Source organism: Triturus cristatus, chromosome 9 (genome assembly GCF_964204655.1).
Source record: "Triturus cristatus chromosome 9, aTriCri1.1, whole genome shotgun sequence".
NCBI classification, from domain to species: Eukaryota; Metazoa; Chordata; class Amphibia; order Caudata; family Salamandridae; genus Triturus; species Triturus cristatus.
Window position 1 is genome coordinate 9814798 of NC_140592.1, and position 27723 is coordinate 9842520.

At 54.0% G+C, this 27723-nt stretch overlaps 1 pseudogene; it reads left to right on the forward strand.

Moving 5' to 3' along the window:
• Positions 1-24815, forward strand: part of LOC146797247 (ATP synthase peripheral stalk subunit b, mitochondrial pseudogene) — a 111409-nt pseudogene extending 86594 nt beyond the window's left edge.
• Positions 24816-27723: the final 2908 nt, after the last annotated feature.

Consider the following 27723-nt stretch of genomic DNA (forward strand, 5'->3'; position numbering starts at 1 on the left):
GAAGTTCAAATGGACTGTAACCAACCCCCTTCTGTGGAACCTCTCTGTAGGCAAAGAGAAGGCAGGGCAAAAGTATGCCCATCTGCGCCTAAGCTTTTCTGGGAGACCTTTAATCATGCCCTTCAGGGTTTTGTTGAGCCTTTCAACTAACCCATTGCATTGTGGGTGATAAGGGGTGGCAAATTTGTAATTTACTCTAGACTCTTTCCACATAGCAGTCAAGTAACTAGACATGAAGTTTGCCTTTCTGTCTGATACTACCTCCTTAGGAAAACCCACTCTTGAAAATATTCCCAGGAGGGCTCTTGCCACCACAGGAGCTGTGGTGGTTCTAAGGGGAGTTGCTTCTGGATTCGTAGTGGTATGATCCACCACCACCAGTATAAATCTGTGCCTAGATGCAGCTTGAGGATCCATGGGACCAACTAGATCAATCCCAACCCTCTCAAAGGGAACCCCCACCACAGGTAGTGGTATCGGGGCGGCCTTTGTGGTACCACCTGCCTTACCACTGGCTTGACAGGTGACACAGGAGCGACAAAACTCCTTGGAGTATTTCAGATATGTGAGGCCAATGAAAGTGAGGGACAATTCTGTCCCAAGTCTTGTTTTGGCCTAGGTGACCTGCTAAAGGGATGTCATGTGTTAGTGACAATAGGAAGCCCCTAAACCTCAGAGGTATAACCAACCTCCTGGTGGTACCAGGCTTGAGGTTTCTACTCTCTGAGTAAAGGGGTCCATCATCCCAGTAGATCCTATGGGACCCACTAGCACTCCCAGCAGCCTCAGCAGCAGCTTGCTGTCTGAGGGGTTCAAGAGAGTGGCAGCTCAGCTGCTCCTGGCTCAGATCTGCCCTGGAAGGGCCCCCTGTCCCCAAGAACTCAACCTGATCAGGTTCAAGCTCGTCTGGGACAGTTCCTTCTTCAGGACTAAGATCATCTCCTTCAAAAGATTGATCTGTTTTCTGAGTCAGGGGGGAAGACACTGCCTTACCCATACTGCTCCTCCTCTTGGAAGGCGCCTGGTCCTTTCTTCTAGGTTCCAGTGTTAGACATTTTTCTTTTTTTTTTTTTTTTTTTTTTTTTTGGAAACCGTTTATTGCAGTTTGTAAAAGTTACAGGTATGGGCCTACAACCACCCGGCCGGCCGCTAGAATGACAAAAGCATATTATATACATACAGTAAAAGTCTCTCGGCTGTGCGGAGCAGTGAAAACAGGAGTAATCAATGGTGCAGGCCTCACAGCTCCAAGCCCACAGTACGGTTCCCTTTTCTTGAAACAACAAAAAACCACACCCGCAAGGCAACCCGCGATCCAAAGTGACAGCATGTGCTCCAGAAGTGGGGGATCCGAACCAGCAGCAGAACTCTGAGGAGGGGAATGGGAGTAGGTCAGGGACTGGGGGACCGCGCGACCGCGGCCGAGGGAGGGGGGCCGTCTAGGGAGACGGAGCAGGCGAGGCAGCCGGTAGCAATGGTGGCTCACAAATACCCCCGCGGTAGGCGTTCCAGGGGCCCCAGAGTTTCACCCACGCCCCAGGCTTACCCCTCGCCACATACACCACCTTTTCACGAAACATACACCAATCCATATGCTCTTTCCAGGCCGACACCGCAGGGGATCTCTGGGATCCCCACAATTGAGCAATGTCCCGTTTAGCTATCATGTATCCCAGAGTCACCCACCGCGTCTGCGGGACTGAATAGTCGTTCGGTTCCCATACATTCAGCAAGCATCTCCTCGCTTCAGGCAGCAGCGCGACACGCGTAACCACACGCAGGACCTCATGCACACCACGCCAGAATCGCTCCACCCTCGGGCACTCCCACAATATATGCATGAAAGTCGCCAACGCACCACAGCCACGCTTACACATTCCGTCACCAGCAAAACCCATACGCAGAAGCCGTGGCCCCGTCACGTAAACCCGGTGAAGGATCTTGAGCTGGACGAAACGAAGGCGAGCCGGGATGGCCACCTCTTTCGGGGAGGCCACCGCGGAAATCCAATCCTCGTCGTCCAGCTCCAGCCCGTCGGCAACCCAGGCCTCGCGGAGACTAGTCAGCAGGCACGATCTATCGTTGATCAGTTTTTTGTATATGAGGGAGATCGTGCTGTCCGGTACATGGCCATCCAGCACTCTGTCCTCCAGGGGGGAAGACTCCGGAATGGATGCGACGTCCGGAAAGACGGAGCCCAGCGCATGGCGAATTTGTAGGTACCGAAAGTACTCACTGCCCTGCAGCTGAAACTCCGCCTGCAGCATCTCAAAAGTCTTGAATCCCCCCCTCGTCCAGAGATCTCCCACCGTGCTGATTCCAATCGTGTCCCACTTCTCGAAGCCCTTCGACGTCCACAGGGAGCCCAACCTCTCAGACGCATACAGCGGTGACGCCCGGGTCAAACGGTCCTTCCACCCCATAGCTGCATTAGCCGCGTGCCAGACACGCACCATGACACGTGTCGGTCCCGTCAAACGGGAGTCGGGCGCGCCGGAATAGAGCGCGCGATTGTAATCGCCACCGGGTAGGAGCATCTTATCCATCTCAAATGCCGGGTTCAAGGCGGGCCCATAAAGGCCGTGATTAATTGCAGCTAGTTGGGAGGCCCAGTAATACCGTTTAATGTCCGGGAGGGCGACCCCCCCATCGTACCACGGGAGCGTCAATTTAGCCAGAGCAATGCGCGGCCTCCCGTCCCAAAACAAGCGCCGCTGGAGGCCCTCCACCTCACGGAAATACCGTGCCGGGACCAAGTCCATAGTATTCTGGAGGGCGTAGAGGAAGCGCGGCAGAGACATCATTTTAAACAAGGCCGCTCGGCCGAGCGGCGAGAGCGGCAGACGCCGCCAGCGCACCACGTCCTCCTTCAAGCGCTGGAGGGGGGGCAGCAAATTCCGCTCATAGCGGGCCTCCGGGTCAAGTGTGATATAGAGACCCAGGTACCGAAAACCTTGGGAGGCAATCTGGATCGGACAGTCCCGTGGTAGGGCCGGAGCCTCCCCGGAAAGCACATAGACACAGGATTTCGCCCAGTTGATGACCAGGCCTGAGTTGCGACCGAATGAACGCAAAACATCAACCAGGACGATCAGTGATTTACGCGGGGAGGCGAGATACAGAAGGATATCGTCAGCATAGAGGGACACACGGTCCTCATGCTCGGGAGTCCAGCGGAGACCACGGATAGAGGGGTGCCACCGCAGCCACTCCGCCAGGGGCTCCAGGGCCAGGGCAAGGCGACAGGGGGCAACCCTGTCGCGTACCCCTCCCCAGCGCGAATGGGGCCGAGACTCGCCCATTCACCACCACCTGCGCCAAGGGGCCCGAGTATAGCAATTTGACCCAGCTAATGAAACCCGGGCCGAACCCGAATTTCGCCAGCATCGCCCAGATGTAAGGCCATTCAAGCGTATCAAACGCCATGGTGGCGTCCAAGGACGCCAAGATGGCCGGCTCCCGCACAAATGGAACACGCGCGAGCACCCTGTGCAAGCGCCGCAGATTGAGCGCCGTGTTGCGGTGCGGTATAAAGCCAGATTGGTCTTGGTGGACCAAATCGCCCACCACGCCAACCAACCGGTTGGCCAACACCTTGGCGAGGATTTTGGGCTCCGCATTCAAAAGCGAAATCGGCCTATAGGATGTGACCCGTTCACGGGGCTTCCCCTCCTTGTGGATCACCACAATTGTGGCCAGACGCTGGTCCGGCGGGAGGGAACCCTGCGAGTGGGCCGCCAGGAACATCGCGCGCAGGTGAGGCGCCAACACATCCGGGCGTAGCTTGTAGAGCTCGATGGGAATACCATTGGGGCCCATGGCCTTGCCGGATGCAACCGAGCGAATAGCCAAGGCAATTTCGTCCGAGGTGGGAGGGGCGTCCAGCGAGTCCCTGTCCTCCACCGCTAGGGAGGGCAGTGCGATGTCCCGAAGCAGGGCATGGGAATCTTCCTCCGAGCAGGGGGAAACCGGGGAGTAGACTTCGCGGAAATAATCCGCGAAGCAGGTGACAATGGCTTCCGGCTCAGTGACACACGCACCATCAACACTCTCAATCAAAGGCACCACGCGGCTCGCTCTCTCCCTCTTATCCAACCACGCAATCAATTTGCCAGCCTTATCACCCACATCATACAATCGCCCCTGCTGCTCTCTACCGAGGCCCCTGGCCGCCTCCGTGACGAGGGCCCGATAGGCCGCCTGCTTTAGGTGTAGAACATGCAACTTGGCGTCTGTTACCCCGCTCCCCAGGTCACCCTCCAGTTCTGCAATCTCGGCCTCTACCCGGGTCACCTCCTCCCGCTCGTGCCGCCGGGCATGGGAGATAAAGGAGAGGGCCTCCCCTCTAAGGACTACCTTGAAAGCCTCCCACAGGGAGATGGCCGAAGAGACCGACCCCACATTCTCGTCGAAATATCGCTGTAAGGATTTGATCAAATCGGCGCGAATGGTGGGGTCGCGCAAATACCATGCATTGATTGGGGCCACCCTGCCATCCCCCCTCGGGAAGACATCGAAATGCAACAACAATGGGGAGTGGTCTGAGATACCCCGCGCCAGATGGCGCACCTCCCCCACCCTCCCTGCATGGGCCGCCGGGACAAGGATGTAATCAAGCCGCGAGAGGCTACCATGGGCACCCGAGTGGAAGGTGTACTGTCGCAATGCGGGATGCTTTAATCGCCAGCAATCCACCAGGCCCAGCGTGTCCAGAAGGCCGGGCAGCCACGCCTGTGCCCGGGGGAGGTCCCTAGGGGGATGGCGATCCATAGACCCAGAGGCTACCGCATTAAAGTCCCCTCCAACCACCAGCAGGCCACTCGGAAGGTCCAGAAGGAGGCGCCCCAGGTCCGCGAATGTGGTGGCTTGTAACCCAGGCGGGACGTACACTGATATAAAGATAAACACTCTACCCTCCATTCTTCCCACCAGAACCGTGTAGCGTCCCCTCCCATCATGGCGCACCTCATCAATCTCCAACGGGAGCGAGTTCTTGATCATAATACCCACCCCCCGCGAGCCCGAGGTGAAGCCGGAATGGGCAGCCAAACGATATCCCCGCCGATTCATTGCAAGAAAGGAGTTACCTATAAGGTGCGTCTCCTGCAGGAAGACAACATCTGGTGAAATACGTTTTAAGTACTGCAGGACCACACCACGCTTAATCCTGTCCCCCAGGCCGTTAACATTCCATGACAACACAGTCAAATCCCTACCCCCATCATAAGTCGAAACAATCGGTCGTCCCCCATCGAGCATCCTAAAAACAGCAACATAGTAGCGGGTTTGCCCTGCGGTGTTAACAAACAACACCCCCCCCCCACCCCCCGGTCCCAACAAAACTCCCCCCTCCCTGCACCCCTGCATGAGCCCAGACAGCCCCCCCAAAGTGCAGTGTGCCTGTCGCCCCATAGCTAAAATACTAACTAGTCCCCCAGAGGAGGAGGGAAGCCCCCAACAGACCCCGCACGACCTCCATAGGAGGGTAACATACGCAATCAAGAAATGGTGAAGGAACAACGTCCAGAGCAAGGCCTATTCAGTCACCCCTCAATTCTGGTCCGGCGGGCCCTCCTCGCCAGCCGCGTCCCCCCCACCCCCCCGGCCCCGATCTCCAGGCAAAGTGTCCAGCCAGTCCCCAGCCGCCTCGGGCCGGTCAAAGAAGTGCGTGCGACCATCCACCTCTATCCTCAGCTTAGCTGGAAAGAGCATCGAGTACTTGAGGTTTAGGTCCCTTAGGCGACGTTTAACACCAAGAAAGCTCTGTCGCTGCTTCTGGACCGCCGGAGTAAAGTCTGGGTAGAAATGTACTTCCATGTTGTCAAGCTTGACCGGTCCCTGTTGCCTGGAGGTCTGGAGGATAGCATCTCTGTCCCGAAAGTTAAAAATCCGGGCAATGAGAGGCCGTGGCGGGGCACCAGTCTTAGGTCTGCCCCCGGGGACCCGGTGAGCACGCTCCACCGCAAAAAACTTACTCAGCCCCCGGGGGTGGAGATGGTTCAGGATCAATTCTTCCACGAAGAGATCCGCCGCCTCCGCCTCTCGGCCCTCCGGCACCCCCACAATACGGACATTATTCCTCCGGGCCCGACCCTCGGAGTCCTCCAGTCGCCGGTCCATCAGGGCGCTCGCCTGGCCAAGCCGTCGCACCTCCTTCTGGAGGGCCACCACGTCTGTCGTGAGGCTCGTCGTGGTGTGGGCCAGGGAGTCGACTCGGTCGTTTGTTTTGGACAAGTCTGCCCTCACAAGGCTCACATCCACCAGGACCGAGTCTATTTTTTGCGCTAAGGTGTCGAAACGCTGGTCCACCGAGGCCTTCATCTCTGCGATGGCGCCCATGACGTCCCGGAGGGTCAGATCCACCGGATGAGCAGATGCCTCCGTCGGGCCCACCGGGGATGCACGCGATGTCTCCGGAGAACCTTTCTGGAGCGTGTAGCGGTCCATACTGTTGGCCTGGTGCGCCGTGCCACGGCGGGTCGTCTTCACCTTCGCCCGGTCGCCATCTTGTTTGGTGGACATGCTGGCTCTTCCACCGTTGTGCCAAGCTCCCCAAACGGGCCGCTATACCAGGTCACGGGTGCCAGGGGGGGGGGCAGGGGCGACCACCGAACCGCGGGTTAACCCACCGCCGGCGGGTCAGCCGGGCTCCCGGACAAGGCCACACCACCGCACTCCGCAGCCCGACCCCGCTCAAGAGCTGGGAGGGCGCAAAAGCGAAAGTGAAAGTGCGGGGTACGCCAGTCGCCCAGCCCCGCTCGCCGCTGTTATTCACTTTGTCCTGGGATCGCCCCACTACTCCAATCCGGGGGGCCGGCGAGGAGAAGGCCGCAACCTTCGATCGATGCTCCCACCGGCGTTCGGGGTCCGATTCGAGCCCAAAAAACGGGTGGCGCCTCAGCTCCGGTTCCCCAACACAGTCCCCTCAACAAGAACAGGATATCGCCAGGATTAATTCAGGAGGTCGCGGAGGTCCTCGGGAGCCTCGCACCTACGCGGCCATCTTGGTTGCGCGCTAGGCTCCTCCAGTGTTAGACATTTTTGCCTGTGACCTAGTCACAGCAAACACATCTGCAGGGATTCCCAACATTTCTGCATGAGTCCTAAGTTCCACTTCATCCCAAGCTGAAGTTTCCAAATCGTTACCCAGCAAGCATTCAACAGGGAGGTCTGCACTTACCACAACCTTCTTAGGGCCAGTTACCCCTCCCCAGGTGAAATTAACAACTGCCAAGGAATGGTCTGTCCTGACATTGTTAGCATTGGTCACTTGGTACATCTCATCAAGTATGATTTGCTCAGGAGCCACAAGATCTTTTGTCATCATTGTGACACTTGCTCCTGTGTCCCTGAATGCCAAGGCCTCTTTTCCATTTATCAAAGGCTGCTGTCTGTATTTGCCCAGATTACTGGGACTGACAAATAGGGAGGCAATATCCGTGCCTCCATCACAGATCAGTACAGCCTGAGTAGGAACTCTGACTAGGCCAGAGTCCATCTCAGATCCCAGGGTTAACCCTACTACACCCTTATTCTGAGTACCACCACTTAGAGGTGAACTAGGGGGAACAGTTGCCTTAGGGGCAGTGCTGGCTGGAGTTGAGTCCGTGGACTTGTTACAATCACTTGTCCAATGGGTCTTCTTGCCTTTTCCCTTGTTGGATTGTGACTCCCCACCAGATGCAGATTTTGGGGCCCTTGAGAAAACTTCTGGTCTTTACCCTTCGCCCCACCCTTATCAGAGTTTTTAGAATCTTGCTTCTTGGAGTCACCACCTTGGTTCTGAACCTTCTGCCTCACCCTGGTTCTGACCCATATGTCTGCCCTCTGGGGACCCTTCTTCCTAGTCAGGATAAGGGATTTACACACCTAAAATAACCCCTGCTCACCCCCTTGGTAGCTTGGCATGAGCAGTCAGGCTTATCTTAGAGGCATTGTGTAAAGCATTTGCACATAACCAACAGTAATACAGTGTAAGCACTACAAAAGGACACCACACCAGTTTAGAAAAATATCTAATATTTTTATATACTTAAGACAAGACCAAAAACAATACAGTACTTAGAAATCTTCAGTTATCAAATATTTTTGAAAAACAGTTCCTTGATGTCGATAGCTCCGTCCGGGACTATCACGGGGTCGTGAACAAACAAATCTAAACAGTTTCTGGCTGACCGCGGCGTCGCGGGTCAGCTACGATGTCGGGAAGACCCACAAACAGTACCTTTAGAGATGCAGGGCGCCGATGACCTCTCGTTGAGTGTCTGAAAGGACGGCGTCCGTAGGCGTCTGTTCTGGAGGTTAGTGCAGGAGTCGCCGGGCCCTCAAAGTCACATGCGTTGCAGATCTAACTCCTCTCTGTTGAAGGTAGGAGCGCTGGCATCGGTAGGCGTTGGGTGCTGCGGTGCAAAGTGCAGTGGTGCGGCGTGCGGTACCCTCAGGTCACAGTGCGAGGTGGTGTCATCGGTGAGACCAGGGTCATGGTGCGAGGTGAATGCAGTGCTCGTTGCAGTGCTGGCAGGTCGCGGTGCAAGCAGCGTTGTCGTTGTTGCTGAAGCGCTGTCGTCGGCTGACAAACTGGAGTTGTTGGCGCCAGCGTCCCTAGCCCAAGGCTGCGGTGCGGGATGAGGGCAGTGCATCGTGTAACTTTACGAGCGGTGCCCTCGAACCACAGTGCAAGCAGCGGTGTAGATTTCGGCATGGAGCAGCGTCGTTGGGGATACCAAGGTGTCCTCCTGAAGCGAGGCGGTGTGAAGTGCGGTGCCCACAGGTCGCGGTACGAGCAGCGGCTTGGTGGCGGCATTTGCAGGCATCGTCGGTGAGACCAGGGTCATGGTGCGGTGTTTTGGCGGTGCCCTCTCCGGTTCCGTCAGGACACAAAGTCGGCAGTGGCGTCGTCGACATCGTCGGGTTGCTTTTTCTTCTGTTGCAGCACAAAACACACAGTTCCCAGTGCTGAGGGCAGAAGAGCTTGACGTCTTTGCTGTTCCTGAGACTTCTAGAACAGGGGGCAAGCTCTACCTCAAGCCCTTGGAGAAACTCCAACACAGCAAAGCACACAGCAAAGTGGTAGTTCCTCCTCACAGCTTCTCCAGCTCTTCTTCTTGGTCCAAAAGAGTTCTAATGTTCAGGGGTCTGGGCTCCAATATTTATATCTCAAAATCCTTTGATCTCTTAGGCAGAGAGTGTCTGTGCCCAGCCAAAACCAGTGTTGCCTTCTCTGGTGTGGCTTCCTGGCAGGAGGTGGAGAGGGCATGGTCAGAGGCAGACCAGGCCCTTTGAGGTGCAAAGCAATCTCCTCCCCCTTTCACAATTGCAGCCCAGGTCTATTAAGCCCTTTCCAGACTCACAAAGAATATCTGGAGCCACTCCTGCTCTCCAGCCTTCTGTCATCTAAAACCCAGACAGGCAATCCACATTGCAGCAGAGGCACACGGGATGACTGAGCAAGAAAATACCTACTTTCTAAAAGTGATATTTTCAAACACAGAATGTAAAAATCACCTTCACTAAAAGATGCATCTTTAGATTCCGAGTTCAGGCATACTAGACTTCATTTTCCTACCTAGTTCCCAGGGCCATTTATGTTTATAAGATGTTATAAACAAACTCCCCATTCTGTCCTATGGGGAAGGCTTGCAGTAGTGAAAAACTAAATTAGCAGTCATTCACTATCAGGGCATGCCACACACACCATGGCATGTCCAAACTTTCACATACACTGCAGCTTGCCCACAGGAGTACCTTGGGTCTACCTTGGGGGTGACTGACATGTAAGAAAAGGGAAGGTTAGGGCCTGGCAAGTGGGTGCACTTGCCAAGTCGACATGGCAGTACCAGACTGCATACAGGCTCTGCAATGGCAGACCGGAGTTACATGTATGGGTTGGTTGTGTGGGTGGCACAATCCAGTGCTGCAGGCCCACCAACAGCATTTGATTCACAGGCCCTGGCACACGCAGTGCACTTTACTAGGGACTGACACATAAATCAAACAGGCCAATCATGGAAACATCAATCCACAATACATTTTACCAAAGGAACACTTGCACTTTACCACTGATCAGCAGAGAAAAAAGAGCGCAGAAACACTAAATCAGCACAAACAGAGTCAAAACCGGAAGGTCAGAAAGCAAAAACTCAGGGAAAACATGCCAAATGATGCCAAGTCTAATAAAGGTGTATCCCTGTGTTTTGGAAATGACACAGCTCGGTGCAGCAACATTGCTTGCAGCACCACACTGCACCATTTCATGGTAAATCTGCCCCGTGGCTGTGCGGCCTTTAGCTTTCCAGCAGGGAGGGAGTGCTTAGGGGCAGGGATACGATCTGGAAAGTCCAGTAAATTGATCCATGTTGGACAGGCCACATGAAGGGCTTGCTCCCTCCCCGCATGACAGGGCCCGAGCCCCGGCCCTCCAGGTGTTACCCACAGAAACAACCCGCACCCCGTCTCCAGACGGGACTCCTGCCCCCGGACATCTCTGTATCATGGGGCCGAACCACTACCGGCTCCCTCGCCCGGCCCGGCCGCCATCTTGGACACTGCACCACGAGGCCGCGTGGCCTCAGCTCGACCCTAACCCTGGGCCTGGCCAGGCCCCGACATCCCGGCACCACCATCCACCCAGGAGGTGAACGGACCACTTGGCAGGTCGATGGGAGAAAGAAGTGTCGATGGCTCTCCCCCGCCAGGTGCCGATCACCCCCAGCTCCCCCGGGCGCTGGCTCCACCCCCCTGCTGGGTGTCTGGACTCCCTCATCCCGGACCTCCCGACCTCCAAGTGCGAGGGTCCGGACATCAAAGGGCGCCAGACGTATAACTGGGGCAGCTCCAGAGCAGGAAGGCAGTTGTATCCTGGAGTCGAGAGACACCGTGAAGAACTCATCCTTGACGGACTACCGGCGCTGCCGTAGCCCTGCCTTGTGAACTTTCGTCCTGCCTGCTGGCGCTGCCGCGGCCTTCTGCATCCTCCATCCTCGTCGGGACCTGCTGGCGCTGCCGCGGACCGTTGTGACTACCACCTTCGTCGGGACCTGCTGGCGCTGCCGCGGACCGTTGTAACGACCACCTTCACCGGGTCCTGCTGGCGCTGCCGCGGACCGTTGTAATGACCACCTTCACCGGGACCTGCTGGCGCTGCCGCGGCCCGTCCATCTAGAACACCGAGCTCGAGGATTGTGAGCTATCCATCATACCATTGCATCTACCAGATTGGTAACAAGACTGTCCCGCTACCCCCTTTCCCAACCAAGAGACTAGAATCGAGGGGACCCCTGAGTCCTGACCTCCTTGTACCATTCTATCGTACCTAAAGATTGCTTATAAAGAACGTTAAACCTTATCTTTGTGTGGCGTACATCTGTGGGGGGGAAGTTACTCGTCTGTACGATCGCTGGAGACGGCTCTCCCCGGAGACCTCTCCCCTTGTCCTCGGCCGACCCTCCCGGTCCGTCTAACATTGGTGGCCAGCGGCGCGATCCGAATCAACGCGTAATCGTACAGAGAGTAGCTCACCCCACGACGAAACCACAATGTCAACCAAAGAGAGCGGATCCACCGAGAAATTCCAGATGGAGAAATTGGAAGAGTACAGCCATCGTGAATTGAAACAACTCTGCATTGAACTAGGCATTGCTACCACCGGCCTGAGTACCAAAGACGATTTCAAGCACGCCATTGAGTCGTGGGCAGAAACCGGGGCCGCCAGATCCCCGGACCAAAACATTGCAGTATCAGAGAGGAACACCACGGCTCCCGAAGAGCGAAGAACGGGCCTCTCGCAGGAAGAGATCCAAGAGAGAGAAAAAAACAGACTACATGAGTTAGAAATGGCACGGCTCAAAATGGACGGTGAACTAAAATTAGCCGAACAAAAACTGAACCTAGAGCATCTGCGGCTCCGAGAAGAACGGGAAGAAAAACAGAGGCAGAGAGAGCTCGAAGAAAAGAGATTAGCATACGAACACGAGCGCAAACTGGCAGAAATAGACCTACGGAAGCAGAACAAAGAACTGGAGGTGCCCGAGCGACCGCGCACCCCGGGAGCGACAGAAAAGAAAGTCCACATCCCCAAGGATGTCGTTCGAGAGCATGTCCGAGAGGACGACATACAACAGTGGTTCAAGGCCTACGAGATCGCCATGACCTCCCACCGGATCGATCGAAGTGACTGGGGAGCCGGTCTATGGGGGAGGTTCGTCAATGAAGGCCGCGATGCCCTGTTACAGCTCCCAGACCATCTGATGTCATCCTATGACCACATGAAGGCTGCCCTCCTCACCCGATATGGGCTCACACCCGAAATGTACCGCCAGAGGTTCCGAGACTGCACCCGGATCCCTGGTACAACTTGGGTGGAATATGTCAACTATTTCAGCCGAGCCTTCGAGGGTTGGATCAAGGGAAGCCACGTAACGACCTACGAGCAACTTTTTAATCTCATGGTGTGGGAGCACCTCTCTAACAACTGCTTCGTCGAGCTCAGGCAGCACCTCCTCGACAGTAAATTGACTGACCCACGGCAACTCGCCGCCGAAGCTGACCGGTGGGAAAGCACCCGAGTGGGCCGGAGAGGGCCGCACGAACAGAACCGGAACAACCAAGGTCAGCACCGTCCCCGAGGAGGAGGAGGAGGAGGAGGCCAGGGACGAGGAAGAGACACCGTCCCGGCCGCTCCCGCTGCCAGCACCCCGCCCCCGGCCAGCCGGGGCAACCCCCCGATGCGCCCGGGGTTCCGAGCCAATGTCACGTGTCACCGATGCCAGCGAGTCGGCCACTATGCCAATGACCCGAACTGTCCACAGAACCAAACTCCGAGACCCCGCCAGGTAGCTGCCGCCGCTCTGGGGGGAGAACAAATCTCCGAAGAACGGGAAGAATACGAGCAGGAACAACAAGAGTGGGAACCGGCCGCCATGGTTCTAGCGTGCCTAGGGGGAAGAGACATGGTCCCGCGGGCTCCCCTACCCGCCAACACCAGAAAATATAGTCAGTGGGTGAACATTAATGGACGCCGGGCCGAAGCACTGCATGACACGGGGGCCAGTGTGACGGCCGTCCGCAGTCACCTGGTAAAACCGGAGCAGATCCTGCCGAACATTCTCTGCCCCGTCCGTTCAGCCGACAATTCGGAGAGTCTATGTCGGATGGCCTGCGTCCCCTTCGAATGGGGAGGAGTCTCCGGCATGTTGAAGGTGACGGTCCGAGATGATGCCCCCGTGGACTGTCTCCTGGGGAATGATCTTGAGAGTTCCCCGTGGGCCGCCGTAGAAAGAAGAGAGCACCTGGGGATGTTGGGCCTCCCGGACTGGGCGTGCGGAACCACCCGGTCCATGGCCGCCCGTGCCATCCCCCGACCAGAAGAACCAGAATGGCCAGCACCTCCTCCCCCGATCGCTCCAGTAGAGGACACCGACCATACCGACCCCCCAGAGCAAACCCCCGAAGGGCTCACTCAGCCCCAGGACCTTCCCAACCTGGCTCAGTGGCGTCAAGAAGGGGGGCCCACCCAGGAACAGTTCCGTCAAGAACAGAAGACCTGTCCCTCCCTCGAGGGACTCCGCCAGCAAGCCCTCGCCCAGAGCGCAGGGGACACCACCGGAGCCCATTGGATCTATTGGGACAACGACCTATTGTACAGTGAACAGAGAATCGAGGAGTTAGGGGCCAATCGAGTGCTGGTGGTGCCCCTCCGTTTTAGAGACTTCCTGTTAAATTTGGCCCACGATGTCCCTCTGGCTGGACACCTGGGCCAGGACAAAACCTACAGTCGCCTGGTGACCCACTTTTTCTGGCCAAAGATGAGAAACGACGTCCTCAACCACTGCCGGTCCTGCCCCACGTGCCAGGCCAGCGGGAAGAGCGGCTGCAAACTCAAAGCACCTCTGCAACCCTTTCCAGTTGTCACCACCCCGTTCGAGAGGGTGGGAATAGACATTGTGGGGCCCCTGGACCCCCGTACAGCACAAGGACATCGGTTCATCCTGGTACTGGTGGACCACGCCACCCGCTACCCCGAGGCTGTGCCCCTGCGAACTGTAACAGCCCCGGTGGTCGGCCGGGCCTTAATGGGGATCTTCTCCCGGGTGGGCTTCCCCCGAGAAGTCGTCAGCGACAGAGGCACAAACTTTATTTCGAAGTATATGAAGTCCCTCTGGCAACAGTGCGGGGTCACCTACCGATTCACGACCCCCTATCACCCTCAAGGAAACGGACTAGTCGAGCGGTTCAACCGCACGCTCAAGGGAATGATTGGGGGGTTGGAAGAGCCCCTCCGTCGCCAGTGGGATGTACTACTTCCGTGCCTCCTCTTCGCCTATCGAGAAGTTCCCCAGAAGTCCCTCGGCTTTAGCCCTTTCGAACTCTTGTACGGGCACCCTGTGCGAGGGCCCCTCAGCCTAGTCAAAGAAGGTTGGGAGATGGCCCCCCTAAAGACCCCTCCAGACGTCTTCAAGTACCTCCTGACCCTACGCAATCAGACCAGGCGATTCAGAGAAATGGCGAAAGCGAACCTTGAGGCCAGTCAGGAGGACATGAAAAAATGGTACGATCAAAATGCCTCCTCCATCGAATTCGAACCTGGCCAACAAGTGTGGGTGATGTCCCCCACCGAACCATGTGCCTTGCAGGACAAGTGGACGGGGCCCTTCAAAGTGGTCGAACGCAAGAGCCCCGTCACCTATCTCATCGATATGGAATCTCCACGGAACCCCCTCCGGGTCCTCCACACCAACAGACTCAAACCCCACTTTGTGCGCTCGGAGCTCAGCCTCCTGATGGCTACAGACAGTGGAGCGGAAGAAGACTCCGAGCCTCTCCCTGATCTCCTGAAGACTCGTGAGAAAGATGGTTCCGTGGACGGGGTCCGGCTCTCCGATGCCCTCACCCCGGAACAGCGCCAAGGCTGCCGGGACCTCCTGCTGCAGTTTGCTACCTTGTTTTCCCTCACCCCAGGGGTCACCCCCTGGTGCTTGCACGACGTGGACACTGGGGACAGTCCCCCTATCAGACACCGGGCGTACCGCGTACCAGATCGGGTACGGGCCTGCATCCAAGAGGAGGTATCAAAGATGCTCACGCTCGGGGTCATCGAGCCCTCGGACAGCCCCTGGGCCAGCCCGGTCGTGCTGGTCCCCAAAGCTGCTGCCCCCGGCACCACTCCTGAGCTCCGATTCTGCGTCGACTATCGGGGCTTGAATGCTGTTACCAGAACCGACGCTCATCCCATCCCCCGAGCGGATGAACTGATCGACTGCATGGGGGCTGCCCGCTACCTCAGCATCTTCGACCTGACAGCGGGCTACTGGCAGATCGGTCTCACACCCCGGGCCCAAGAACGATCTGCCTTTTCTACCCCCGATGGCCACTACCACTTCAAAGTCATGCCCTTCGGCATGAAGAATGCCCCAGCTACTTTTCAGCGACTGGTGAACCAGGTCTTGGCGGGGCTCGAGGAGTTCAGCGCCGCCTACCTGGACGATATCGCTGTGTACAGCCGCCACTGGTCCGACCACCTCCACCACCTCCGAGAGGTCCTGCGGGCCCTCCAACGGGCCGGCCTCACAATCAAGGCCAGCAAGTGCCAAATTGGTCAGGGGTCCGTGACCTATCTCGGACACCAGGTGGGAAGCGGGCTGGTGGCCCCTCTGCAACTCAAAATCGCTGCCATCCAGTCCTGGCAGCCCCCAGTCATGCAGACCGAGGTCCGAGCCTTCTTGGGGCTCACCGGCTACTACCGGCGGTTCGTGAGGGACTATGGCAGCATTGTGGGGCCCCTCACGGGACTCACATCCAAAAACCACCCGAAGAAGATCAACTGGACCCCAGACTGTCAAGCGGCCTTCGAGAAGCTGAAAGCCGCCATGTGCACTGCCCCTGTGCTCCAGGCCCCCGACTACAGTCGGGAATTCATCGTACAAACAGATGCCTCCGACCATGGCATCGGGGCGGTCCTCTCCCAGCTGAACTCCGAGGGACTTGACCAACCGGTGGCCTTCATCAGCAGACGCCTCCTGGCCCGAGAACAGCGCTGGAGCACCAACGAGAGGGAGGCCTTCGCAGTGGTGTGGGCCCTCAAAAAGCTCCGGCCCTATCTCTTCGGTACCCACTTCCGGGTGCAAACAGATCATCGACCCCTGCAGTGGCTAATGCAGATGCGGGGGGAAAACCCCAAACTATTGCGTTGGTCCATCTCCCTGCAGGGGATGGACTTCACTGTGGAACATCGACCGGGCCAAGACCATGCCAACGCAGATGGCCTGTCACGCTTTTTCCGCCTCGACGAGGAGAGTCCCCAAGAGGATGGGTGACTCTCCCCGCCTTCAGCTGGGGGGGACGCATGTTGGACAGGCCACATGAAGGGCTTGCTCCCTCCCCGCATGACAGGGCCCGAGCCCCGGCCCTCCAGGTGTTACCCACAGAAACAACCCGCACCCCGTCTCCAGACGGGACTCCTGCCCCCGGACATCTCTGTATCATGGGGCCGAACCACTACCGGCTCCCTCGCCCGGCCCGGCCGCCATCTTGGACACTGCACCACGAGGCCGCGTGGCCTCAGCTCGACCCTAACCCTGGGCCTGGCCAGGCCCCGACATCCCGGCACCACCATCCACCCAGGAGGTGAACGGACCACTTGGCAGGTCGATGGGAGAAAGAAGTGTCGATGGCTCTCCCCCGCCAGTACCGATCGCCCCCAGCTCCCCCGGGCGCTGGCTCCACCCCCCTGCTGGGTGTCTGGACTCCCTCATCCCGGACCTCCCGACCTCCAAGTGCGAGGGTCCGGACATCAAAGGGCGCCAGACCTATAACTGGGGCAGCTCCAGAGCAGGAAGGCAGTTGTATCCTGGAGTCGAGAGACACCGTGAAGAACTCATCCTTGACGGACTACCGGCGCTGCCGTAGCCCTGCCTTGTGAACTTTCGTCCTGCCTGCTGGCGCTGCCGCGGCCTTCTGCATCCTCCATCCTCGTCGGGACCTGCTGCCGCGGACCGTTGTGACTACCACCTTCGTCGGGACCTGCTGGCGCTGCCGTGGACCGTTGTAACGACCACCTTCACCGGGTCCTGCTGGCGCTGCCGCGGACCGTTGTAACGACCACCTTCACCGGGACCTGCTGGCGCTGCCGCGGCCCGTCCATCTAGAACACCGAGCTCGAGGATTGTGAGCTATCCATCATACCATTGCATCTACCAGATTGGTAACAAGACTGTCCCGCTACCCCCTTTCCCAACCAAGAGACTAGAATCGAGGGGACCCCTGAGTCCTGACCTCCTTGTACCATTCTATCGTACCTAAAGATTGCTTATAAAGAACGTTAAACCTTATCTTTGTGTGGCGTACATCTGTGGGGGGGAAGTTACTCGTCTGTACGATCGCTGGAGACGGCTCTCCCCGGAGACCTCTCCCCTTGTCCTCGGCCGACCCTCCCGGTCCATCTAACAATCCATATAATCACCCTTCTGTCTGCTACCCAGGCTCATATCAGATATTTAATCAGCTGCAGCTTGCAGTTTAGAGGCTAACAAACCTTCAGATGCGATGCCCTGATTCCCTCCAGCTGCAGCTGCTGACCAGGAATCCAAGGAGGCCATCAGCTGGTTCACCTGCATCGGCGAAGCCCCTGGGCCTTTGTGGGTGAGGCTCACATGCCCGTCCATGGCCCTGGACCCCGCAGCAGGACTTCCCCTGCCTCTCCCCCTCTTGGACCAACTTAGCAAACACTCCACCCAGCCACCTCCAATGAAGAGGTCTTTATGACAGGCTGAAGGTGAATTATAGAATTAGCAGATGCGGCATTATCCAATAGCAGAACTTCAGAAGGCTGAAGGTCCTTTTCGGTCTTTCCTCAGTTTGAGAAAACAGCAACAGAGGAAGGAGTACCCTGGAAGGCTGAGGTATATGGGCCACATGTACGTCCACCAGATTTTGCAAGGTTCCTAACTGCAACTTTTTCCGACACAATTAGGAAATCGCAAAATGCAATGTACCAATGTGTTTCTCAGACACATTAGTGATTCCCAATGGGGTCGCAATTGACCTACCTCAACAGCGGGTCATTTGGAATGGCAAATACCACAGGGATAGTGACCTGCTGGGGACAGCAGACCACCATGTCTGTGTTTGCTTAAATAATGTTGGACTTGGCCCTTTTTCTCAGAATTTTTTCGTTTTTTTTAATGCATGTTAGATCAAATAACCAGTGTTTAGGTGCAGGTGTTCCCTTCTCCCAAGATGGCTCCAACAGGCCCCTGCTACTGCAGAGTGGTCTTTCTAGTAGCACCCTAGCTGCCAGGAGCTGGCTGGAACCCCACAACAATGTTGCGACACCAGCCCGCCTTTTTTGTCCCATAGGTAGAATGGGGAAGCTCCTGGAATGTGCTGGAACCTTCTAGAAGGGAGGTGGGTTTTTACTTTTGCCGCCTTGGATAGAGGTCACCTGACCTAAGGCTACTTAACAGAGGGAGGGAACATTTTCTAATCAGTTGGCCAGTTGGGGTAAAGCAGACCTGGAGAATCCACGCTGGAGTTTTAGGCGGTAGGGCCTAGCCAGGGACTTATGCCTCTGAAAGTGACAGGACTTAGGTACTGCCTTTTAAGTGAGTGAGGGGTCCTGTACAGCCCACTGATCTAGCCCAGCGGTAGGCGGACCCAGGGGCCATCTGCCAAACCTGACTAGGAGGGAACTAGTCACCAACTCAATCCCTACCCCCAAGAAACAGAACCCCTAAGGGAGCCAGAGACATCTGCGCCATTAAGATCGCTGGAACTTTATGCTGAAACTGAATGCTGAAACTAAACGCTGGAACTTCATGCTGAAACTGAATGCTGAAACCTAATGCTGAAGCTCCCTATTGAAACCTAAGCTGAAAGTGACTGCTGGACTGCTGGGGGATCAACCAGGTACTAGCGCTGTGACCCCTGCGCTCCCCGACCTCGCCTGGGATCCCCCCGAGTCAGTCCCGCATCGGGCGCTGAGCCCGCCGTAGCCCCTGCTTAATTTGTCAACCCCCCCTGGCGCGGGGACCAAAGGCGCACTCACCGCCGCGGCCCAGGACCCAGAAGTCTGCCCCTCATTGAACCGGGGCCCGCGGAGAAGCCCGGGGCCCAGCCGCTGCCGTCGCAGCTGCTGCCGGAGTCGTGGAAGACCGTGAAGCCGGCTCCTGCACCCACGTGACTGCGCGGGCATCGCCGCCCCCGCCGCTGAGCGCTCTGACTGCGGGGCCGGAACAGTGAAGATCCCCAGAGTGTCGGTCTGAGGAGGACGCCAAGATCAAGGTAACCCCCGGGGCTGGGAGGTAGCGTGGCCGTGCTGAGGCCTGGGACTCACCCCCCTGCTCCCCGGGAGGTCTGAGGGGGACCCGGTGCGCCCCCTAGCGATCGGGAGCCGCACCGCACTACTGCGACCGCTTCCCGGCGCCCAACCGAGACTCTGGTTCCCCTCCGTGGGATTGCCCCCTTGTTCCTTGACTGCCGCGTACAAGGGGACCATGTGCTTAAGGCCTGATTATTACGAGTAGCGCTGTGTTCCCACGTTCTGCTCTGAAGTGCTTACGGCCTGATTATCACGAGTAGCGCTGTGTTCTTAAGTTCTGCTCTGAAGTGCTTAATGCTGATTATTACGAGTAGCGCTGTGTTCTTAAGTTCTGCTCTGAAGTGCTTAATGCTGATTATTACGAGTAGCACTGTGTTCTTAAGTTCTGCTCTGAAGTGCTTAATGCTTGATTATTACGAGTAGCGCTGTGTTCTTAAGTTCTGCACTGAAGTGCTTAATGCTTGATTATTACGAATAGCGCTGTGTTCTTAAGTTCTGCTCTGAAGTGCTTAATGCCTGTTTATTCTGTGTATATATTTGAAAACACAAGGGGACCCAAAAGGTAATCAAGGACCTTGGGTAATTATGTTATAAAAGAAACAGTGGTCCTTGGAAAGAGAGAGAATATACACTTAGGATAAATATAGTACAGAATCGAAACTATATTGTATTTTGGGATGTCCAGCCGGACAACCCTATTTATTTCTTGAATGAAGAAATAACGATTACAATGACATACTAATGGTGGGACACAGTCCTGTATCCTTTGGGGAAAAAAAGGGGAAGACAATACATGTAAAACAATTACATACAAAGGGGCATTTCAGGCAAGAAGTAATGAGCTTTGTTACAGATCCAATGTAAAAGCTTTTAGATTAACAACAGTTGCACTTTTTTAACACACTGGCTTAATGTGCAAGTTGTTAACATGGGTCGACGACGTTTCGATCCTGTCTAGAATAATAGGATCATCATCAGGACAAGAATAATTTGCTAGCCTGAGCATAAGAAATTGCCTGTAAAGATAAAAGGGAAAGAGTAGGTATGAAGGAAGAAGAAAAATAGAGTTTTTAGAAACAAGTTAGCACGCTGAACAATATGCATGCGAGCGGTGGTGAGTAGGCGCCACGAGCGTGGTGCTAGGAAAGAATATAGTGGCCCATGTTATGATTCCGTATAATCAGAAGGAATAACATGCAGACAATGGAGTACGTGTAGGGTTCGACGCACTATAGGGGCCTGTGTACTAATTCCGTATAGTCCGTACAATCAGAAGGAATAACATGCAGGCATGGAGTGAATGCGTGTGGGATTCACCACACTAGAAGGGGACATAAAGTGACTAGAAATGGACCTGCGGCATGCTTGGGGGGCCGGCAGCAGTGTCGAAATTGATCGAAAAAGTGGGAGTCATGCGTTGAGTGAGGTATGATCAAGAGTGATGTGGGATCCTTTTAGCGATTTAAGTGTGAGTGCATGAAGCGAGGAGAGAGAGTGGTCGCAATTCGGTACGCAACGAATGTGCTGCGGCGAGTCAGTGAAAACAGAGCGACCGTCACAAAATTACCATGGGGAATTCAGCAACGGGTCGCGGAGGCAAGTCCAGTTGGCCGGGTCGATGAGAACGGACTCATACAGGAACAAGGTCAGGTGTAGCTGACCTAAGGTACAATAAATCAGAAGTGAAAATTAGAGTTAGAATTAAATTAAAATTAAAACCCTTGTACGGGGATGCAGTTGGAAGGACTACGAAAAGCAATTGGGAGGGGGTACCTGTGTGATTACAGGTCGGGGGTTCCTGACCAAGGGTGCTTCATGCACTCACACTTAAATCGCTAAAAGGATCCCACATCACTCTTGATCATACCTCACTCAACGCATGACTCCCACTTTTTCGATCAATTTCGACACTGCTGCCGGCCCCCCAAGCATGCCGCAGGTCCATTTCTAGTCACTTTATGTCCCCTTCTAGTGTGGTGAATCCCACACGCATTCACTCCATGCCTGCATGTTATTCCTTCTGATTGTACGGACTATACGGAATTAGTACACAGGCCCCTATAGTGCGTCGAACCCTACACGTACTCCATTGTCTGCATGTTATTCCTTCTGATTATACGGAATCATAACATGGGCCACTATATTCTTTCCTAGCACCACGCTCGTGGCGCCTACTCACCACCGCTCGCATGCATATTGTTCAGCGTGCTAACTTGTTTCTAAAAACTCTATTTTTCTTCTTCCTTCATACCTACTCTTTCCCTTTTATCTTTACAGGCAATTTCTTATGCTCAGGCTAGCAAATTATTCTTGTCCTCATGATGATCCTATTATTCTAGACAGGATCGAAACGTCGTCGACCCATGTTAACAACTTGCACATTAAGCCAGTGTGTTAAAAAAGTGCAACTGTTGTTAATCTAAAAGCTTTTACATTGGATCTGTAACAAAGCTCATTACTTCTTGCCTGAAATGCCCCTTTGTATGTAATTGTTTTACATGTATTGTCTTCCCCTTTTTTTCCCCAAAGGATACAGGACTGTGTCCCACCATTAGTATGTCATTGTAATCGTTATTTCTTCATTCAAGAAATAAATAGGGTTGTCCGGCTGGACATCCCAAAATACAATATAGTTTTGATTCTGTACTATATTTATCCTAAGTGTATATTCTCTCTCTTTCCAAGGACCACTGTTTCTTTTATAACATGTTTATTCTGTGTAGCGCTGTGATCTCCAGTTTGGCTCTGAAGCGCCAGCGGTGTCATGAGTAGCGGTATGCCCGCAAGTTGTGCCCTGAAACGCTATTAGATTCCCAGGTGGGGCGCTACGTTTCCCAGTCCTATGTCAAAGCGCTATTAATTACTAAATACCGCGCGAGGTGCCCACAGCGGATTGAAACGCTAGTGGTGGGAGGGGCGCAGCGCGCTGGTTAACCGCTGTGTTTACCGCTCCCCCAGGTTCGCCAGGTATTGCCAATGGAGCTATGATGAATTGCTGGTGAATCTGACGCTAATGTATTCAGGTACTGCCTATTGCATCATAATGAAGTGCTGGTGAATCTGACGCTAATGTATTCAGGTACTGCCTATGGCACCATAATGAAATGCTGGTGAATCTAACGCTAATGTATTCAAGTAATGCCCATTGCCATCTAATGAACTGCATTTGCATCTAACTGCTGAGATAAACTTGATTGATTTTCATTGAACCAACGGTGTGGCGTCCATTATTGTGTGCGTTTCCTGCTTCAGGGGGATGTGTGTGTTGTATGGTCGCTTTACACTTAAGCCTTCGGGTGCCCACCCGCTCGAGTCACGTTACCCCCTTAGGGCCCGGTGACCCCCAGGTCTTACAAATAATTTTTTTTTAATGCAGCCCGTTTTCCTCGAAGGAAAAGGGGGTGCATTTCAAAAAGAAAACTGAAACTTTTCAATCTCATTTTTAGGTCGATCCTAGCGCCGCACGCATGCGCTGCTCTGCTCGACTTTATGTAAAGGCTTTTCAAATCTCACCACACGCTCGCACACTCTCGTTCGCGTGCTTTTCGTTTTGTCCCCGGCTATTGGGCTTTGCGTGCGTCTTTTTTACAAAGACAGCACACAAGTGGGCAAAGGCGGGTGCATGTCCCACCTTTGCTCTGCCCACGGCCTATTGCGTGCGGTTACCCGCACAGGCCACATCTGATTTCAATTATCGTGCCCAGACATGGGCGCGATAATTGAAAACAGATTGCTCGCTGTGGCGCGAGCGCGCACGCACCACTCGCGTGCTTGTTCTGTCTGGGGTTGCTGATTTATTTGCTCAGAAAACAAAAGTAGAACAGCCTGCTCAGCGCACACACCAAGAAAAGGAAAAGGGAGCTTTGAAGCCGTTAATACTCAGCACGCAAGCTGCGCGTTCACCGCGCTTTTTGAGGGACGCTGCGACGTTGTTGGTTTTACACAGGCAATTGAACGAAAAGTGTGGGATTTCGGGTCATGTGGTGTTAATCTCATGACACTGTGTTATTGTCATGGTACGCACATGCATTGCACCTTGAGATTCATCGAACTCATAACTGAAGTGATGAGGGGTGAGCAAATCGCTTTTTCAAATAATCAGGTCCGGTCCATTCGCGCTCTCAAAGATCAGTGTATGAGGTGCTTACCGTTCAAACCAATTCGTGCTCACCCGGCCTCTCTCGTGGTTCTGAGGTCGATAGACGGTGTGACATGTAAAGGACAACAATAGCGCTATAAGGTATTTATAGTGCTACAAACCAGTGCTTCGACTGGATGGTTGGTGAACTAAACACCCGCTGCTGACGACATGCAGTGTTCTGAACTTTAAGAGTTGAAATGCTCTATATATAGGAAGCCTCGGTCCTTAAGCCTTTAAAAGAAGATAATTGACTACCATGAATCGAGTATTATGACCTCGTTTTGCTACAAAATTTAGAAACGCAGAAGTGGGGCATATGTGGCCATATAGTGAAAGAAAGTTATTAATATTACACATATGCGCCAATGACACTTAGGGCACAAAGAAGTGTCCGCGAGACTGGCGGTGACAGCAGTACACTGGAGACTTGCAGGCATGTTGTTCAGGGCGGCTCTCAGTTTGGCTTCTCCCTTAAAAAAATCTCGTGCCCCTCAGCGTCAGTTAGGCAGAGGTTGTGGGCTTACGACCACAGCTGCCGACTTTAGAGCCGGGGAACCAGGTTGACTCTCGGTGTCGGCTCAGTGTCCTGTGTTTCTGGGCAAATTACAATCTCCCCGTGCCTACCAAAAATGAATGTGTCCTTGTGTAACGTAACTAGTGCTAATGTAAAGAGCTCCAATACCTTCTGGTCGGGTTCGCGCTATGTAAATCTGCACTACCTCTCCACACCGACCAGCTCCCGTGCCACCACTTCCGGAGAAAGGAGGGAAAGTGTGCCACGAATCTTTTCAGTTTCTTTATCCAAATACAGAAGTTACAGGCCCCCATGTGCAGGGCACTGGGCGGCTGCTGTGCATGCCTTAAAAATAAATCTATGTAATTTACCTTTGCTGACACATCCATTGGTGTTTCCATAATATATGGAATTATGAAATTTGGATGCAAAGTAGCAGCTTTTGCTGATAAATTGAACGAGAAGAAACTTGCTGAAGCCCACGAGATGAAAGATTCAGCAATTAATGCCCTCAATCAGGCTATTACAGACGAGAGCAAAGTACAGTGGCGGGTTGGACACCATTACATTTTTGATGCCAAGAGAAACACCGTTGTCATGGTACTCGAATCAAATTACCGGGAAGGCTTCTCACCGTTCATCACGAGACGCAGATGCGCTTAGACTATCACGACAACCTGCGGCACGTGAAGTTCCGCCGGGAGCATGGTGAAGGTGGCATGTTGAAAAGGGTGGAGAAAAACGTTGTGCAGAGTATCTCTGTGTAATAGGAGAAGGGGAGTACAGTAAAGTGTATTTCGGGCATCAAGGCACTATCTGAGACTGTATAAGCCAGCTTGCAAACTTGAGACTTCACAAGTCCATGTGAGAGAGGAACTGGACTTGAGCTGTTCAGATACCGTGCCCTATAATAATCTAAAATATATATATATATTTACAGCTAAGAAAGAAAAAAGAAACATGATGATGATATACCCTGGACCCTCGATTATAGATTGCATTGGCATAGCCAATAGGTCTCGCCTTTGGGACCTTATAGGTGTTTAGCCACGCAACAGTTGATGTTGTTGCACCAAGGATATTGTGCTGTATAACTAAACACTTAGAAGGTCCCAAATATGAAAACATTGGTCCATTATTCCTATAAATATTATTGTTCATATCTTGCACAAATAATTTCACAAGTGCACAACAATAAAAATATGTTTTAAAAAAACATTATTTCGCATACAGATTTTATGGACTATCGTGCAAAGTAAATATAAACAATAGTAATAACAAGGTAAAACAGTCATTGAACAAAATGCAAAAATGCTATTACAAAAAATTTAGATTACGTTTACAAACATGTACGCCCACACATACAAACGTTTTGCTTTACGTGTATTTGCTATACAAAAATAGCCAATAGGTTTCGACTTCCAGATTATCAAGCTTTAGCCATGCAACACTTTCTATTACTGCACAAATATCTGCTGGAAAAGTAACCACTTACAAAATACCAAAAGCGAGACCTATTGGCTATGCCAATGCTTGTTTAAGAGTAGGCAGTGGTCCGTGGGATCCCTGCCTCCTGTTTAAAAACGTTTTCATGGCCATTCACCAAGGGGAAGGGGTCCCCTGGAGACCCCTTTCCATTTGTGACTTGCTTACCACCTACTTGAAGGAGGGAGTAATTCTGCATTCCGGTCACAAAACATTCATACATCCCGCTGTGACTCTCTATTAGGAAATGACTCCTGTGATACGCCCCTTCCCAATACTGACTCACAAACCCTATTTTGCGAGTCAGCAATAGGTTACCGACTCACAAAATAGGGTTAGAACATGCGAAAAGGCTCTTTAGAGGGCACAAACTGCCCGATTCTCTGTTTACGACTGCTAAAACCCATTATACATGAGGCCCTAAGTCAAGGGCAGTACCAGTACTCCAGCTCATCTGAGTGACCTTAGCATGAAACCAGCTGTGGGATACTGAGTTACATCCGCACCCCCTACTCCAGCAGCCGGAGCGGGAGGACCGCGCGCCCCTGCCCTGGGGTGCTATGGGTGCCCCATGCCGGTGCACTGAATAATATAAAGCGACCCCTGCCACTCATTTAATATTCATTTTTTTTTATGTGGTGAGTACCCCTGTGCCCACCTGGGGCACTGAAATGTGTTTTAATGTTAAAGTCCATGGTCACTGCCAACTCCCTAGCCGCCACCACGGAGTCGGACATTTATTAAATTCTTTTACATGGGTGTCCTGGTGCCCACCCAGGGTACCCACATGCACGAAAACGTTGGGGCATGTGGAAGGAGGACCAGGGCTGTGCGGCGCAAGCTGGCACCCCAGCCGGTATGCGGCTATCCCCATACTGTGTGGTGGTGGCAGCCGGCTCCGTTACTTTTCTCCCTCCCTGGCGGGTGCAGCGTTTTTCACTGGTCCCGCCCAGGCAGGAGCAAAGTTTTGTTTACTGCCCAGAAGAGTGTGGGTAGGGTATGCCAACACTCGCCCGGGCAGGAAACTAGTGTCCCAAGGATGGTGTCCCGAGGACACTGCAAGGATATGGGCCCCAGGACAGATCAGCGGCTTGGGGATGGGGTCCGCACACACCTTCCCTTATTGTAATTACTAGCCCTGGGTCATGGGGTCCCTGGGCTTGTCCAAGGCTCCAGGGGAGTTCACCCCCCTCCTCATTATGTAAATACTGTCCCCATGGAACGGGGTCCCAAGGACATTACGAAGCCCGGGGAGTAGGGCGTGTGGCTCCTTCCCAAAATTTTACTAGTCAGCATTTTTTTTATCAGCGTCTTAGGGAGACAGGATATTCCTACTCTGCCACCATATAAGTTTTCCACACTTATTTGTCTTAAAATCGCTGCCATCACATCTTTGTTGATTAGATCTCATCTTAAGATCTGTTTGCTTCGTGGATTCTATTACAGGACCGGAGGCTTCGGATTATGCTTTCTCCTTCTTTACTGTATCAACTCACAGCAGCCAATAAACATACAATTAGTAACACAACTACATTGTCCATGTGACTTTGCGTCAGCCACGCCTCCTTAGCCCTCCATAAGAGCCCTGGTCACTGTCCCAGCCTCCTCTTTCTTTGCTGCTCACAGCACGAGCTAAGTACCCCTCGATTTCATTATTTTTATGTGAGACGATTTAGTCGTAATACTGTTTCAGCGCGCTGCGCTTTGCCAGAGTCAGTGCTTACTTGTGATGGTAGATAGCGAGGTTGGTCACACGCGATTCAGCGTTGGTGGAGGGGCGCTCTGCGCCGCTAGCTGGGGATCGTCGATATTACTTCCCCGATGTCGATGGCATCGCTAAGAAGCGCGAGCTTCTCACACTTGTACCGCGCCGCTGGGCGGCATTAAATCGGACCGTTAAGGCCCAGCGCGCTCAGCGCGGTGTCGAGGGCTTCCCTCATCGCCCGAGGACACGTAGAGCCGGATGGTTACCGGCCGACGTGTGCAGCTCCCGCGAAGCCCATTTGGGCTGGTTTTCAGTAGGATTTGGGCTCGCGTTGGGCTGCACACGCCGAGCTCGGCTTCCGGGGGGTTTCGGGAGCGCATTTTCGCTCCGTACTTGTGACGCCTGACTGGCTGAAAGAGAAGTCGCCCTAGGAGTGAGCACACACTCCAGAAATCGTTTAAAATTGGCTCTGACGCCTGAAAAGGCTGCAAGAATATAAATACAGCATCTGCTGAGGGGGCTAGGTACAAGATTGTTTGTGTGCACCTGGGCTGGCCCCCCCCATT